This window comes from Thermobia domestica, chromosome 11 (assembly GCF_964235325.1).
Source record: "Thermobia domestica chromosome 11, izTheDome1.hap1.1, whole genome shotgun sequence".
Lineage (NCBI taxonomy): Eukaryota > Metazoa > Arthropoda > Insecta > Zygentoma > Lepismatidae > Thermobia > Thermobia domestica.
In genome coordinates this window covers 116,582,302-116,599,435 of record NC_137464.1, presented here as the reverse complement: position 1 = coordinate 116,599,435, position 17,134 = coordinate 116,582,302, and the positions used below count along the sequence as shown (strand labels likewise).

Genomic DNA, 17,134 nt, shown 5'->3' with positions numbered 1-17,134 from the left:
CCGAGGTTGAATTAGTATTACGTAGACTGCATAATCAGGGTGGATACTTTTTCAAAGCGTTTTGTGTTTCTCATCCCAGCTATCATTTCCAGTTTACTACGTGCGTCTAACCTAATTGCAAGCACTTCCACCGTTCACAAATATTTATTTCCTCTTTATAACCCTGTATGGTGTTCTATGCATGTATGAAATAAGGGATCAGCACAAAGAAAATCAAACAACATTTTACGATATACTAATTATTTTATTCACAAAACAATATTTTATGGAAATCAACAATAATGCAGTGAAAACTTATCACCATTTAGTTAATATTATCAACAGTAAAGATATATAAAAATTCTCTCTCAACTGAACACACAGCTCCCAAAACGTTAACAAATACAAAAGGAGGAAGTGACATTGTAAATATACATTACATTATATATATATATACTATATATATGATACAAAACAAATGAAGAGTCTAGTTGCATACTTGTTAATATTGTGCATATTTATCTAAAAACAAATTTTCTCTACCCTACTTATACAAACTTTACATTCACCTGTATGCAAGCTTCGTACATATATATTTGTATACAAAACATTTAATGCGCTTTCAGCACACCAAGGAAAGTACGTATAATATTAAATTCGTACATCAATAGGAAGTTACTTCTTACAGTGCACGGTAAGTTGCAATGATAATCGTAAGGTGATTGTTTTTTTCTTTTTTTTTTTTTTTTCTTTTTTTTTTTTTTTTTTTTTTTTTTTTAAGGAGGGTAAGGTCATAATACGTGTGCACAGTCTAGAAGGAGTGTATGCAATTAGGAAGTAATCTAGCAAAGGACAGAAGGAATGCTTTGCTTGTCACACACGAGTTTTGAAACAGTTAACACCTAGAGTTTAGCAAAAGTGATACAACGACAGTAAGTACATAAGTATTGAAAATAAGAAGCTTTGTACTCGCCTAATTTACATGTAATGAGTGAATGAACTGAAGCTGAAACTATACACACACTCATGACAGACAAGCAAACTAAAGTTCTCATTCTGAATCAATTAAATTAATTAACCCTTTTAAGATTTCCACTTTTTTAAAGGTAAATTTTAGACTTCCAGTCAAGTAGCTACTGCGTCGAGACTATTTATCGTAGGATCATGGTTCATTCTTAGTTTAGTTCGGAATAAAGCATTGTTTCCAACTTTACCAGTCAAATATCCTAATATGTACCTAAGGCAATAAAATTTCCGCCCAAAGTGGGAAAAAGGATTTTTTAAAATAAAAAAAGTCTCCGTTTCCCGCGAATTTCTCACATCCGGTACACGATAGGGACATGTGAATGTTACCCCAAAAAAAAAAGTAAAAGAAAAAAAAAGAAAGAAAAGAAAAGAAAAAAATCTTTGCTTCATTGCGAACAAAACGACGTATGAAACATGAACATGGGGTAAATAGTCTTGATGCTAAAATTCAATTACTATTTTATTCCGACCCATTTTTTTCCTAACAACTACTAATCTGTTGTTATTCAATAAGCTCTAGTGTCAAGACTCTTTATCGTAGGATCATAGTTCGCACCTCATTGTGTTCGTAATGAAGAAATGTTTCCAACTGTACCACTTACATTTCCTTATTATGTACCAGAAGTGGAAAAATCCTGATCAAATTGGGGAAAGTGATTTTTTTTGTCAGAAAAAAAAAAACTTTTTCGGTAATTTGTTTCCCCAGGTACATGCTAGCGCCACGTGAGTGGTACAGTTTGAACCGTTACTTCATTACAAACAAAATGAGGTACGAACCATGGTTCTACAACGAACACTCTTGACGCTAGAGCTTATTGAATAACAATACGTTAGTAATTATTACCCAAAAATGGGGAGGAAAATTTAGTAAATCAGCTCCAGTACCAAGACTATTTACTCTAGGATCATGCTTTGTACCTAATTTTGTTCATAATGAAGCAGCGTTTCCAATCCTACCACTTCCATGTCCCTATCATGTACCTGAGGGGAGGAATTCCCACCCAAAATGTATAAAGAAGTAGCGGGAAATTCAAATTTTCAAAAATTCCCTTTTATCTCATCAAGTACATGACAGCGCAATGGTAGTTGTTGGAAACGTTACATCATTACGAACAAAATAAGGTACGAACCGTGATTCTACGACAAATAGAGATGACACTGTAGCTACTTTACTAAACACATTGACTAAAAATGTGTAATAGGGAAAAAATTCAGAAAATTTTTGAAAAATCTCTATTTATTCTTTGATCTTGGTTCGTACCTCGTTTTGTTCCGAGTGTTTTAAACGGTCTCTATCATGTACCTGAGGGAAAGAATTCCCGAAAAAGGAAAAAAATCCCCTTTTTTCCACTTTGGGCGAGATATTCCGGCTTCTGGTACACAACAGTGAAATTTGAGTGGTACAGTTGGAAACATTCCTTCATTACGAACACAACGAGGCACACCATGATCCTAGTATTAATAGTGATGTGTCATGATCTTTTTTAAGAAAAAAAAAGCTCTAAAATTTACCCTTTTTTTTTTTCCTTCGTTCATGTTTATTAAGTCACTGCCCTAGGCATCGCACACATGACTGCAAAATGCCCATGGAACATATCCTTTGACTCTTCCCCGCTTGAATGAATGCAAAAAAACCTGGTGTGAAAAGTTTTACTGGAGATTTATATAGCAAATTCCGAAGGTCGACACCATGGTACAGATCTGTACCAAAAGTTCCCAAAGGGTTAATTAACTGTAGATTAAGGACTAGTTAGAAGTGTAGATATCTTCCATTTTCGCTATGCACATCCAGTTTATCATTGAAACTTGTATTTACCCAAGGAAGAATACAGAAAGATTATACAAGAGTTCAAAATATATTTTTCACTTGCAGATATACATTAACTTTTGACTACACCAACGCGTTAGCATAGCAAGGATTATTTAGCTCAACAAGGTTTCAAAAGTTTATAGACTTGTTCAGGTATTATCATCACGTTTAACGAATGCTGCTGAAAATAGTGATAAAAGAAAGAGAAAAATATACAACAAAATTAAAATTACAATACTGTATACATAAAAATATGTATCATTTCGTTCACAATTATTGTTAACAGGTAATACCCCAAAATGCAGCATTTAGACATAAATGCATTATTCAGATCTCCCAGTAGGACATTGAAAAAATATAAGACAGTTTGGTTTATACAATAGAATATTATGCTCTGAAACACAAACAAATAAATAAATAAATAAAAATAAAATAAAAATGTATTGTAAGAAAAGGCCACCCTTCACCCCAATAGGCAACTGGAAACAAGATTTAGATTTTGCTTTTTAAACTTAATAGACCTGCTGTATTGTTTTGGAAAAAAGAAACTGATTGAAATAAATTACTTGATTTACTAATTAAAGAAAAATGATCAACGTATTTCCCCCTCAAATAAACAATGTACAAGAATTTCATTCATCATAATTCTGCAAAATATATATACACTTCTAACAACTGTTGTACAACATAAATTTCAGGCCTTTTCCAGTTCATAAATACAATAATTTGCAGGGTTTTCACCCTTTTTCTGCTTTCCATGATTTTTCTCGGGCGTTTTCACAACACACTTTTATTTTCAGGTTTTCCAGGACGCGTGGGAACGTTGTACAGCAACACAGCATATTATACCCTGTACAGCAATATTGGAAGGCGCTAGGAAAGTTGGTGAATACCAACACACCTCAATGGCCAACCAATACTGCTGCAAACACTGCTGAAAGAAAACGCTGATACAGCTTGCGTTATAAGAAATTGAAGCATGGCAAGGTTCCTCAGTTATGCTTCGCTGGGGAAGAACAAGCACATAGGAAAGAAAGAAAAAAGAGTAGACATGGGAGGATAGGAAAAAGCACACTAAGAAAATAATAGTGAGAATTAATGACTAGTTCTCAGAAAAAGAGTGGTAAGACACATTTAGCATATTGCTGATATGTAGCAATTTAAATCATTACTAGGACTGCCCTTGGCTTGTATTTTTAATAATTCAATGACTGAGAAATACAGGAAATAAAGGACAAGATTAAAATATAGGACAAATATATACAAATTTCCAAAATATAGGAAAAAATAGAAAAATAGGACAGCTGAGAGGCCTGATTATTTCACAACTTTCTAAAGATAAAAATGTATATTCTTAGCTAACACGCAAAAGTTTGAACACAAATATAAGAGCTTTAATCACAAGAACACTGACATTCTATCAATCTCATACATCGAATAAAAATATTTTCAAAATCTCTTACAAAAACTTGAGTTTAAAAACAATAGGGATCAGACAGTCGATCCCATGAGGTTAGTATATCCGACCACCAAAAGGAAGTAAATAGGTTAGTGTTTTTGTTTCTGAAGATTCTCCGTTTTAAAAAGACTTCTTCAACATTCAGTAATCAACTGTTCACGGACCCAAGACTCAGCCAAGAGGAGAGAGAGACTAAAACCATAAATAAACAAAATACATGTGAGTGTCATGTCTACTAAAAGCACCTTAATTAGAATTGTCCATAGAAATGTATCAACTGACGAGCCTGGTCACACCTTTGATCCTTAATAATAGCAGTCATGTACTTTCATACAATGGCTTTTCTCGGGCAATTATGCATACAATTCAAAATTTATTTTATTTATTTATTTTAATTCTTTCACATTGGACAGTTCTATAGCTGTTATAAACTACAGCTTTGTAAGATCTAACCATCATCTACAGTTTTACCTTTCGCGTCATATTTTATGCTCTTTGTAATAAATATTTATAAATAAATAAATAAATAAAAGAAAAAAGTATAGCACAACACATGTTAGAGGCAACATCATGACTTAAGCCAGTTTCAACAAGAAAATATGTTTTACAAAATTAAAATATTTTTTTAAAAAAGTACAACACAACTGAAAACAGTAATATAACGAAAAAACGAGAAAATATGTTTTTAAAATCCCAAGTATTAGCAATAAAACATTATCTTCAGTGGCTCAGATTTCCGCATTGTGTTTCACATTAGGATTGCATTGCTGTTTTAACACAAATTTTAAAATTTATTTTATACAAAAATAGCTTAAGCAAAAAAATCACTGTAAATCACTAACAATTAATCCGTATGACAAAGTATGTACCATGTACATTTCGACAATATTAAAAAAATGCAGGGTGGAAAAAAATCATGATTTTTTTAATAAAAATCATTTTTGTTGATTTTTTTGATTTAAATCGATTTTTTTGATTTAAATCAAATCTTTCTCCTCGTATAATACAAGTCGCGAACTGGAGAAAAAACATTAGAAGTTAATATTAAATGACAATTATGCCATTTAAGTGAAAGTATTTTGGTTTAATTTCGAATTAATCCTCAATCGTTAACCTATTTCAATCCGAAACAATATTTCTTAAGCATTAAGGAAAAAACGTACAGCAACGTTTATCAACATGACACTTTTCTTTTCACGAAAGTTCCTGATATTTGGCAGGAGTATATTTTTTAAAACATCGAAACTACCCAGCGGCACGAAATACATCTAAAGTACATAAATTTTGCCCAAAATTAACTGTTTAACTCTAGGGCCTATGGAACCCGGGGGTTCAATGTCGTGTTTACCAAAGCTCTCCATAGACTTCCATCCTTAGCCAACTGGATCCAGTTTCTATTTTGTATTCCTATTTCTGCGAGATTCATCTTAATATTGTCCTCCCATCTGCGCGTAGGTCTTCCTAATGGTCGTTTTCCGATTGGTCTTCCAGTTAAGAATTTGAAAGTGTTCCTATTTTCTTCCATCCTGGCTACATGACCTGCCCACCTGAGTTTCCTAGACTTGATGACCCTAGCAATGTTTGGTAAACCGTAAAAATTAAGTAGTTCCTCGTTATGAAATTTCCCCCATTCCCGCTCCTCTTGGGTCTGAATATTCATCTCAGGATCCTGTTCTCAAATACTTTCAGTCTACGTTCTTCCCTCAGAGTAAGCGACCATGTTTCGCAACCATACAGAAGCAGGGTGTCTACCAGTCAGGGAAAGTCAGGGAATTTGCAGGGTCAGGGAAAATGTCAGGGAATTTCATTGTGTATCAGGGAAAAATCTTTCCCAGGCTGTGAGGGGTGAAGAAATGCCACTAAAATAGTCATAAATTACAGGTAAATGAATTGGTTCGTTTGTACGTTTGTAGAATATTGTATAAGCATATAAACAATGGTGAAAACTTACAGTTCACTTTAAATATAAGTTAGGGGCGCGGTGGCTCACTGGTAGAGCGTTCACCTCCGGTGCTTGGGTTCCCTGGTTCGATCCCAGCTTGCACCGTGTGAACTTTGTGGTGGTGGACAAACACCGTGGTCGTAGGTTTTCTCGGGGTTCTCCCGTTTCCTCCCACTTTCTTCATTTCATTCATTACTCATCATCACCGTCTCCTTTAGCCTAACCGGCATAATCGTGGGACGTAAAACTGAAAGATTTCATTTTCATGATTTAAATATAAGTTACTTTTCATGAGTTACTAAGAAAAAAGAATGACAGAGTCAGGGAAAATTATAATTTTGTCAGGGAAAGTTAGGGAATTTGATTATGCTTGCTTGCTAGGCACCCTGAGAACAACAACAAGCATATATATTTTAATCTTCAAATTCCTGGACAAAAAATTCGTGACTACAAAAGATTTTGAACTGAATAATAACACGAATTCCCTGCTTTTAGTCGACATTTAATTTCTTCGCAGATATCGTTTTCGTCTGTTAATATTGATCCTAGATATTTGAAAGAATCCACTTTATCAAAAGTATTATTCGATATTTTAACGCATCCAAAATTTGCCGTATTACGATCCCGAGGAACTTCGTTCTATGTATTTAGTACATAAATTTCGCCTAAAGTTTTATTTTATTTATTTATTTATTTTTTGTTTCGGAAAGGGGATCGGGCCCTTCTAAATACGCCCCTATTATCTGGAAACAAACAAATAGACGTGGACATAAAAGAATTTTTGTCTTAAATGTCGATGGTGATTTCTCCGTTGGAATAGTTAACGATTTAAAAACCCTATGTTACGAAGACAAGAAAGCAGGATTCTCCCGTTACCCGTTCAAAACGGGAATTTTCCTAATCATCCTCTGCATGATACTCGTTTTCATACTGTGTTGTACATACATTTGAGTCTCATTGTATTATGATTATTATCTTCCATAATCGAAATAACAGAACAGAAACGGGATTTTACTTATTTTCACTTTAAATTAATTTATTTCGAAATTTGATTTAAATCAACGATTTTTATTAAAAAAATCAAGTGATTTAAATCTTGATTAAAATCGTGATTTAAATCAGACTGATTTAAATCAATCCACCCTGAAAAAATGTTAAAAAGACCATGGAAACAACGAATGATTTTCGAAGTTGCTAATACACTATCCCTTGTGAAAACTGACACACACACAAAGAATGATCCGAATGGCAAACTCGGAGGATAAGTAGAACAGTGTACCAGCAATAAGTGATAAAGATTGCCATAAGATATGGATGCGCACGAAACAGAATTTTACGAGATAGCATCCAGTAGAAACATACATATTTTTCGACACAAGACAGCCTCAACTCTTGTCTTGTGCGCGCAAGGAAACTCGCGTCCTAACGGCGGACGCATAGACCCAACAGTGTTTTCGGTTGTATTAGCGTTCCCCTCGCTTGTGATTTTTTACTACACTCTGGCAGTGATGAGGCGGCAAATGAAGTGGAAATGTAAAAGTAAATGCCAGAGATTTTAAAAAAATGTACAGATGTGTGGAATAGCGGTCCAATTAACATACTAAAAGTCCTGGAAAATCCGAGTGGAGCTTCATCAGCCATCTTGGAAAATAGCCGCCGATGGTGCCGTAATACGGCTTTTTCTCGTTATTCCGCGCACAAAACTCCAGAAAATTGTCAGACAGAGATAAAATTTGACACAGGTGTGTGATACAGTAGTCCAATTAACATGCTAGAAGACTAGGAAATCCAAGTGGAGCTGCGGCTGCCATCTTAAAAAGTAGCCGCCATCAGTTGTGAAGGGTATCAATATTTGTGGGCCCTTACCCTGCACACTCTGGTTACCCTATATAATTTATTTGCGTGTGCCATTACATTATTCAGTTTTATTTGTGTGGAAGTAACATTCTGTCCCACCTCTGGACGCTTGTTTCAACGCCTGTGTGTGTAGTGAGTGCCCGAAAACTTTGGTGATTTCTCTGGAAGCAAAGATTTTCGGACTCGGCCACATTGCATTTGCATGTGCTAAGAAGACGGCATCAGCCTGAAAGTGACTGTGAAGAGACTGAAATATTCCATTTTGTGGGAAATGAGAATTCAGACCCAGAGGATTCGTGTTTCTAATTTTAACAAGGACAGTCCCCCAGAAGATCGTACGCAATTTTCGTAGAAGTCAACTATCTGTAAGTAGAGGAGTTTGGGCCATTCTGACCTCTGCCAATTAATTATTATTAATTTTGCCTGCCAGTCTTATATTCAATTTTTGGCAGTGAAATTCTTGTACGTCAATTTTTGTGGACAGATGGCTCTTGGGATGACTTTTCCTCCATCCCGGAGTTTCGCATTCTGGTTCCTTTCCTCCCCTTGTTTAAAACTTACAGTTAGGCCGCGTCCAAGCATTTTTTAATCAGTGTGGCAGTGAGAGTCGTAACGCGCTACCGCAATCGTGATAGAGGACGAAATTTACATTCTTATCCATTGAAATAACTATAAATCTTGTCTATTATACAGTCCATTATTGCTTGTAACTCTTATTATGCGTTTAGATTAAATAATTATAACACACATTTTTACAGTGTTTTTATATATGTGAAAACAACAAACCATTGTTTGGACAACAAGAGGAAATTTCATATTTGCTCGTCAATGCATTTCTTATGGATCTGGGAGAGTGCTCTTCCTCCAAAGAACTGGCACCAAGACACTTGTGCCATGACAAATGACCATCGAACTGCAATACAATTACGTTTATCTTAATTAAAGCAAAGCCATGTTTTGTGGTGAATTCGCGTCTTGAAAAGAACAGAAATAGAAGATAAATACCTTGTTTTTGGTGTTAATATAGCTAAGAAAATAATTAGTTTTTTTTTCTCCTCTTACAAGGAACAGAGAAGAAACTGAGGAGTGTGACGATGAAAATACCGGTAAAAATCGAAGGCAATGAAAAGTGATAATGCTGTCTTCAGGACGAGCACACCAGTAGCGAATAAATTTATATCTTCAAATGACCTCTTGGCTTCGCATTCGGGAGGTTGCGGGTTCGATTCCCACTGCCGACCATCCTGACAGGTTTTCCAGTGTTTTCCTCAGTCCTACCAGGCAAATGCCGGGACGGTACCTACTAAACAGGCCCTGGCCGATACCTTCCCAAATCCTTTCCATTGTTATTGCTGTTAAATTTCCAGTATAAAATAGCCTCTGAGCTGTATCTGGTGATTGTTAAATAAATAAATAGGAATACTGTTGTGTTGTTTGGGATCTTATTCATAAATTACAAGCAAATAGCATAGGAGTCCAATTTAAATTTTTGAAATATCTTTATTTCAAATTGAATCATGTATCAGCAACTGAAAATGAGATCTCTTCTCTTTTACTTAAATTTGATATGCACTCTCTTTATAGTAGACGTTTCCTTATTCAACAAATATTCGTACAAAACAGTAAACTTAGTGACAGATAATTGTAATTTTTTCCAATATATTAATTTCAACATACCAAAACGATCATTGAGTAATAATTTAGTATTTAACATAACGAGATCTCACATTAGAATCCACCAGGAGTCATTCATAGCTAGAGCTTGTAAAAATTTCAATCAGTTGGTTTCATCAGTTCTGGATTATGACTTCTGTTATCCTATCTCTACATATTTGCGTATTGTCAAAAAGAATATTTTGAAGAGATATTATATATGGAATAACAATTAAATAAGAAGTGTTATCCCTATGAATTTTGAACCTATACTGGAGACTATTTTTCATTTTTCTTTTCTCATTTTTAAATGTTTATACTACTGATATTTTAATTTCGTTTTTATTATTTAACTTGTATTTTTTCCTTCTTTACATGTATAATCGTTTTTCTTTCTTTCAATATATAGAAATATGTAATTATATGTGTATACCTATATTCCTCTGTAAATGAAGTTTGGCTCTGTAGAGGACTATTATAAACAAATAAATATGATAAATTTCGTGGTTGAGAAGAGAAGAAGATGGTTATCTTTGTAGTTTTGTTTGGATTATTACAATCCTTCTCAAGGCCTGTGGATTAGTGAAAAAGTTCTTGTCTGTGTAGAAAGCTCAGTGACAAGGTTAGTAAACACGGCAAGTGTGTTAAGCATTTATTAGCACTCGAGGCACATCAACAATAAAGTGCAAGTGGAAGAAGTGGTACAATTGTTGACAAGATACATGCTCAGCATAATCGACAAGTGTATACGAACAAAACTGTTACCCAAAACATGTTACAATTAGCGTATTATTTACTTTACCTAGAAATTCCTCACATGATTAAATGGAGAACATTAGTTTCTGTTGTTTCTTCACTGAATCATAATGAAAAATTTAAGTGTGCTATTCGAGCTGCCCCAAATAACGCCCATTACCTGTTAAAGGATGATATAGTCACTAGGTTGGAAGATTTTGGGAAAACTGTGACAAAGAATCAACAGAAATTATTTGAGAATGTAACTTGTTTTTCTGTTACGTGTAATGAGATGAGTGCACAGATGTTAATGGCCGAGAAATTCTGTGTGTGTGTGTGTGTGTATTAGGTGGCTAAATGGAAATAAGATCATGGAAACGTTCATCTCTTCATTCGTTCTTTAATCAACTATAGTTGAGGAAATAATAATAATAATAATAAAAAAGCGATAATCCGTGAATTGCAGAACGTGGGACTAGACCACAAGAACTTTGTGCCGCTAACTTCAGTGGGAAGCAAAAAGGCATAAAGTCTTTGTTGCAACAGCTGAATCCTTTACTTCCATTGTAGAAGCCATTTAATTCAGTTCGCCCTTGTATATGTTTGTAACTCTGTCCCAGAAATTAACAGAACAATCCAAACTCTGAATGACGTATTTACGTTGTTTCGAGGTAGTTCCAAACGATTTTCTGCCCTGCAAAAAATAGAAAAGGCGTTGGATATTACCAGTCATAAGGTTGTACAATCGACTCAGACTCGCTGGTTGTCCTTTGAAGGCACTGTGTCAGTTATATGTAAACATTACGCTTCATTGTGTGTTGTACTGGAACACATTTATTCAGAAGCAGCAAACCTAGCTAACTGTGCGGGAGGAGTTCTGTCAACGTTGAGAAGTGATTCAATAGCTTTTTATCTTGCATTACTTGCCCGCCTTCTAAAACTACTTGCAAAGTTAAACAAAGTTTTACAAAGTTCTAGGTAAGTATGGGCGAAGTAATTAAGTATATTCAGGTGACACACGAAACGATAGAAGAGTTGTCCATATCAGAAGTCATGCAAGCGTCAAAGAGTATGATTACGGAAGCTCAAGGAAAGGGGTCTCCCATCATAATAAATAAAACAGAAGCTGAAAATAAAGTACTTATAGAAAATGGCGAAAGGTACAAATCAGACATTCTGTGTAACATGAAGAATCGTTTTTCGGATGATTTCGCAAAAGTTACCAAATTTCATAATATCCTAAAAGTGAAACCAGACAACCCCGATTTTAGCAAAATTTCACAATTATTTTATATTTCGTGCGAAGAAGTTCTATTGGATACAGAACTCTCAAACGATTGAAAGAAGAACTTTCTTCAACGAATTTCTTATTGAAACTTTCTTGTGAAAAAGATAAATGCATTATGTTTCCTAATTCCACAGCTGTGGCAACGAAACTTCTGCTTCTTCCACTTGGTATCGCTTCAGTAGATAGATCATTTTCAACAATGAATAGAATTTTAATTTCAGAACAGTGCCAGCTCACTTTAGAACACGTTAATAATTTGAAGAAAGTGTCCTTGGAAGGACCCTTGTTTACCTGGTGTTCGAAGTGAAAATAAAAGTGTTGAGGCTAATTTTGAAAATTTTATAAGTTGTGCATACGAGGAATGATTGAGAAGTCCTAGACGAGTGGCATCGGTTCAGTTGCGCAATGAGTGAATTAAAATAAATGAATCTGCGTTTCAAACAACATTACGGAACTTGGAACAGTGATTTCCAATCTTTGTAAGACTGCGTCGCGGTTCACAAGTATGCTTGTAAATATATTTTCAATATTCTTTTTTCATTAGGAACACAGGAACCATTTAACTTGCCTATTAAACGAACCCGCATAAGGCATGTTTAGGTTATAAAGTGGTGTTACAATGTTCGAAAATGTGAAAAAGCCTAATGACGTTTCAGAGAAGAGTTTTCAAAATATTCATAATCATCAAGACTATTAATACGTTCGTGGATTTATGAGTCACATTGCAAAGTACAAAATTACATTTGAATCGGTTATAAAAGTAACATTTAGAGCTTTGTACTTAATAAAATACTAGAATATATGATTCAAGATGTTACAGGCTCGGATGCCTCGTAATTGTTACGGGTGGGACAGTTTAAAATAACTAAATATATCTTTTTTTTTTTTTTTTTTTGTATTAAAGTGTTCACAATGAAAACCTAATATAATATTACTTACTCTTACTAGAAATTACAATTAATCAGAAAATACATGTGTGAGCAAAATAAATTCTTAGATGTTTTCCGTTACGGATGGGACACAACAGCACCTACCTATAATATTGTGATAAATGTACAATATCTGCAATTAGTAATAAATGTCCTAGCATACCATGTTGTTGTTTTAGCACTTCAGATTTTATATCGAGTTTATCTAACCTAACCTAACTACTGATTGATCTCAGTCGTGAAAAATGAAGATTTTTCATTTTAGGCAGAGCAAATAGAAATCTAAGATCAAGAGCAATGATAAATTTAGAACATCCAACGTTTATGTCTCCATGCATACATTAATCACGAAAATTACGACGGATTTTAGTTCAACACCAGACAAATGAATTAATTCGTTAACATTATAATGAGCAGGGCCCGAATCTTGTTGACCTAAAAAAATTTTAAAAAGTGATCTATAAAATGACACTAAAATTCCTGTAAAATGACCCTAAAAATCACAAAAATTGACCTTAAAACTTACGTTTCCTCAAACTTTTATTTTATTAAACATTGACATTTTTTAATATCCATTGGATTTTTAATTAACATTTCTCACTCATATTCAAAAAAGTTTTGTTTCAGTTAGTTGCAGTCCATTGATCACTTATGTCCATTGATCAGTCTATTGTACGGCATTGTAAGTATTGAAAGCGTCAGTTCACTCCCGAGTTGAAACTAGGAAGCACTCTTAAACAATAAAACTTAGCAAGTTTAGACTACATGAAAATAATAGATAAAAACACGTTTAAAGCCCTTGTACGCCTTCTAATGCATTTTTAGTTATTCACGTGATCACATTCTTTGTGGTCAATAACCCAAAACTATCTGTTTGGCCACCTACCAACCCCCATCTTTCGTTAACCAGCTACAGTTTAGTTTTCATTAGCTTGTTAAGAATGCAGTTTTTTTACCCCAATAGTCAGGAAGTAAGAAAAGAGATTATTCAACTTCGTCTTTTCCACATCCGTAAACCGTGTTCATTTAAAGATTTCCTTATGTAGAAAAAAAGAATAAAAAGACCATAAGTGACCTAAAAGTTATATTAAAATATTAAAAAATGACCTGAAATTTCACAACAGCAAAAAGAGACCAAAAGTTAATCCTAAAAAACTATATTTTTAGAACCTAGAGTTGATGGATAACGTTTTTACTTGAACTTGCCTTCTCCTATGCGTAACAAAAGAAAGTTGACTTGTCAATAAGATCCGGGCCCTGATAATGAGTATTCACGCAAAATAGAAAAAAAAAGGGCCAATTTAACATTTTCTACTTTGTTGAACTTAGGATTGCAGTGGAAAGGTGTCATCTTTTGTGTTATTGCAGAATTTTAGGATAAGACGAGAAGGGTAAAAATAATAATATAAGTTTTCTAAATGTCGAGCACCCACGTCCCCTTTGAACTTTTGAACACCCGCCGATTTTGAAATTCTGGCGGAAACCCTGGGTGGATATCTTTTGCATTGAGTTATATGGCCTCAACAAGAAACGTTTATTGATGTCTTCAATTGTTACAGCGCTCACCTCAATTGAATTATAGGCGGCACACAACTATTGTATTTGACGGTTACAGCATCGTCTGCTACGATCTCTTAGCGCCTTACCATTTTCCTCTCGTGACATGAGATTGAGCGTACAAGGGATAGTTGACCTTTCGGCCGTTGTGGAAAGATATAGACTAAACAGAAGGACAGATTGTCTACTGTTCACAGCCTTCTATATATGTACCATAGCCGCGAAGTAGGAGAATTGACAACGCGGCAGGAAGTCCTTGTTTCTTCCCAGGATTCTTATCATGATTCTGCATTTGGATAAGAGATAATAGTGCGTACTATGAGTAGTGGGGAGCTTTGCTCTCAGTTTTTACTCAATTATTACCATTCATTTTAGTATTTTTTTGACAATTTTGTTATGTGTTACAATTTTAAAACTCTGTGATTTAATTTCAACGTGTTCATGTGCTGCTTATCCTTTTTGTTTTACATTAATAGTGTGAAAGACAACTGAGATTAAAACGAGATAGTTCGGCCATTTTGGCACGAGCCATCTTAATTCGGGATATGGCTGTTTCGGTGTAGGATGTTTAGGTGTAGGGCGTTTCGGTGTACGGGTGTCTCGGTGTAAGGACGTTTAGGTGTGAGGCTGGTTCGGTGTAAAAGTTCCAATGTTTACACCGAAACGTCCACTCTTCAAAATGAAAATTATTCGTTAGGGAGAAATAAATTCATGAAATAGAAAATATAATTTAATAAATAAAATAAAAATTAAATGCTGCTATAATTGGAAGGGGTTACTGAGAGAAGGTTGCAGACCGATTTGAAACCCTTTGTGTATTTATTTTAATGGAATTATAACCGCCACCAGGTTATATAAGGATTTTTTGTGGACACCCTGTATATTTCGTAAAGACAGTGATCATTATTTTCGATTTATACTTTATTCTGCGACGCATATAATTTCTTTCTTTGGTGGGAATTGCTTCTTTCCCACACAATTGGACAAAGAGGTCTTTCATCGTTTTCTCATATATATATTTAAAACATTGCTTTTAGTGAGAACATCTCAGTTAGTGACAAACCATTTCAGTGTTTCTCCCTGACTTATTATATGCACAGTATATATTCTATAGTTATTTGGAACTGAATTGTTTTCTTTAATCGCTTATGGAAATATTGCAATAGATTAGAGAAATACAGGCTGACCAGATGTTCCAGTGACCAAAGTGGCACCAACTGCGTTGTTTCGTAGCTCGTTATCTGTACTTTCTCACGCCAGAGTTATTGCCGTGTCTAGTGCATTATAGGCAGTTGACTAAAATTAACATAAATTGTTTTCCGTATTCTGTTTGTATGTGCATACAGGTGAGTTAACTGAGTGATTTTTGGAATGAACTGCCAACACTTTTAGTTGACCATTGCAACCCGTACTTTGAGCTTGGGTGCTCAGGGAGTTTGACTCCGATACTGTACGTAGCCACCACGCACGTTGCGTTGGGAACCAAGTACGATTGTGTGTTAAGGGGCACAAGCTATTAGCCGGCGAAGGACGTTTTCTTACGGCTAGCCCCAACTAGTGAAGTCCCAGGTTCACAAACCTAGTGCGCTAAAAAGTTATATACGCGCCCTCCAACATCAGCATTCTACTTTGGAGGATTTCTTGTTTAATTTGCTGAAGACTCATCTTTACGCTGCAGGGTTGTTGGCGCAGCAACTGGATTCATCGTGGGACGATCCAGACAACTTTTCCCCAGTGCTAATCCCCCAAGTGCGTCAATGGTGTGAGAGAAGCATTTATCGTGAAATCTAAATTATAATCTCGTATATATACAGTGCGTTCCACGAATAACACTAAGGTCCACTTCCTGAAGAAACGAAGGCAGATAGAAACATGAAACCTTTTGGAACCTTCAAGGGACATAAAAGGCAACATTATGCTGAGAAGGAGAATCCCCCACAAGGAGGGCTAAAGGGGGTTACTGGGGGTAACTCAAAAATTTTAAATAGCAACCCCCATCGTGTGGTACCTCGTTTGAAAGGTAATCACGAGTAAAGACCACTTGTGAAAATTGTAAGTCGCTAGCATGTCCGTAGCCAACATGGCGGCCATCCGTAAAGGACGATCGAAGTGCGTTCAACGAATAACACTAAAGCTCGTCTCCAGAAGAAACGAAGGCAGATAGAAACATGAAACCTTTTGGAACCTTCAAGGGACATAAAAGGCAACATTATGCTGAGAAGGAGAATTCCCCACAAGGGGGGCTAAAGGGGGTTACTGGGAGCATAGCGAATAGAAGAAAAAGTGCGCTTTCTCTGCCTTTTAACCATTAGAAGCGGTGGACCCTCGCAATAATGGCACTGCGATCGGGGTGGCTTCAAATCGTAGCAATAGTATAAGACCCGTTACACAGTCAAGCGGAGCTCCGCGCTCCGCGTCCCGTCTTCCGCCCTCCGCACTACGCGTGTGTGCTTACACAGTCATCCGTAGCTACGCGCTACGCGTCACGTGATTATATACAGGATTCTTCTCAGTCAGTGTTGCGAGTCAACATAAAAAGTTCGAAACGACAATAGTGGCATCTTAATATTTCTGTAAGAAGAGAAAACGAAGTACACAGAAAAATAAATGTCTCAAGATTCATCCCTTAGTTTCTCAAAGAAGTTTGAAGGGAGCTTTACGTCTGTGTATATAGATTTGCGAGAAGACGAGAAGTACTTCAATAATTTCCGTACGTCAATTCAGTCGTTCGATTACCTAATTGAAAAAAAAATCCATCGAAATTATAAAAATGCAATTTAAATAAAATTCATATGCACGCTCTTAAAATACAGCACTTAACAGATACTGTTTTTTAACAAATGAAAATAACCTATGTTTGTACATTTGGTTAGAACTTCACATCCAATCAACTATTTAA

General features: G+C 35.3%; 1 protein-coding gene across 4 annotated transcripts in view; it reads right to left on the bottom strand.

Annotated features, from left to right (window-relative positions):
• Positions 1 to 1,236: 1,236 nt before the first annotated feature.
• LOC145664380 (uncharacterized) overlaps positions 1,237 to 17,134 on the bottom strand; it is a 161,255-nt gene continuing 145,357 nt past the window's right edge. For 2 of the 4 annotated variants that reach the window (XM_081731032.1, XM_081731039.1), the window contains exon 8: positions 1,237 to 4,466. The gene's annotated coding sequence lies outside the window, so the exon portion shown is untranslated. The remainder of the gene's footprint in view (positions 4,467 to 17,134) is intronic. The other 2 variants (XM_081731035.1, XM_081731033.1) reach the window with 2 other exon arrangements.